Genomic DNA, 1,619 nt, shown 5'->3' on the forward strand with positions numbered 1-1,619 from the left:
GTGATTATGGCTCATTGCTGGCCCTCAGCCCATGTGTTAGATAGAGAAACCTATCACCCTCCCTTCCTTCACACTTCCATAAATGAAATAAATCATTTACTAATTGCCTCAGCTGCTAATGACATGTGTCTGACTGCAGTAGCTTAAACTTATGAGGGTTTGTTTTTCTCTAACATAAAAGGCATCTAGAAGTAGGCAGTCCAAGGCTGATATGGCAGTGTGAGTCATCAAGGACTCAGACTCTCTCTCTTCCTTCTTATGTCTTAGTCGTGGCTACATTCTTGCGGATGCATCATGGGTTCCATATGGCTGCTAGAGCTCCCGTGTCCACATTCCAAGCAGCAAGAAGACACAGGACAAAGAAAGGAAGAGGGTGCTTTACCTATCTAATGAGTGACTTCCACTGACATCTTACTGGTCGTGCCTACTTACAAGGGAGATGGGGCAACTTGGTATTTAGCTTCAGAACATTACCATCTTGGAAAAAAAATCAGGATTTTGTTACTTTCAAGGAGGAGATGGCTATCGGGTAGGCAATCAGCAATCTCTACCAAAGAACAGAGTTGGTTCCACTTGCCAGGAGGGAACAGTTAAGAACTGAGCACTTTCCACCCCATTTTTGCTCTCTTGCTTGCTGTACTCTATGAGAGGAAGACAGATTAATCTGACAGATAAGACCAGAAAAGAGACAAGCTGGTCATTGATGGAGCTGTACCCAGTTTCTCTTGATCACTGACCTGTTTGTACTGAATTAAGACAAAGTCTTGACAAGAACAAGCCAGATCTGCGCTATTTCATTTTCAAGTCCTCCTCCTCCTGTTCTTTGCTGGGTGAAGTTAGAGTCCAGGTTTTGGGAGGGAAGTTGGAGTTCTGACATATTTCCCTAATCAGCTTTGCTATTAATAAAGGTGTAATGGTATTGTGATGCTTTTTTGGCTCCTTGTACTTTCTCACCAGTTAGATCTCACAGGGGAGGGGGAGTGAGTGATTAATATATCTAAATCTCCCACATGATGGTTATCTTTGCACTTTTAGCATAAGATACTTCTGGTAACCAAAGGTCTCATTTTCTTATGCTTCGAGATGCTCCCCCCTTGATCTGTGGTGGGTTATTGGAAACTGTAGGGGAAGAACAAAATTCTCTCTATCTACCTTAGATTACTTGATGGGCCTAAAAATTGGAATGACAAAAGACAGACTAACAAGAGAAAAACAAACAGAAGTATGTTAACACGTGCATCCTGCATTCCTAAGGGAGTACTCAGTGATGAGTAACTCCAAAGGGTGGTTACAACTTGGGCTTAAGCAGTATCTTAACAAAGGAAAAATAATTTGTAGAGAAGTGGCAAGATAAAAAAAAGTCCTTTGAACTTCTAGGGGTGGCAAACTATGGAAAGGTAAATATATGAGGGGAAACTAATGGAAGATAAGGGCTAGTAAGGTTTGTTACGTAATTCTGCTGGTGAAGTCTCTGGGCTAAGTGTCTACAGTTTCATCCAGAAGGAGGTAGGGAGGGGAGGGGGAACAACTTTATAAATGTATATCTTGCTTTTAGGTAAATAGGGGGAAGGCACAGAGTTTTTCTTGTATCTACTTTTTCTTAAAATTGCCTTCAGCTC

Source organism: Panthera uncia, chromosome D1, assembly GCF_023721935.1.
Source record: "Panthera uncia isolate 11264 chromosome D1, Puncia_PCG_1.0, whole genome shotgun sequence".
Lineage (NCBI taxonomy): Eukaryota > Metazoa > Chordata > Mammalia > Carnivora > Felidae > Panthera > Panthera uncia.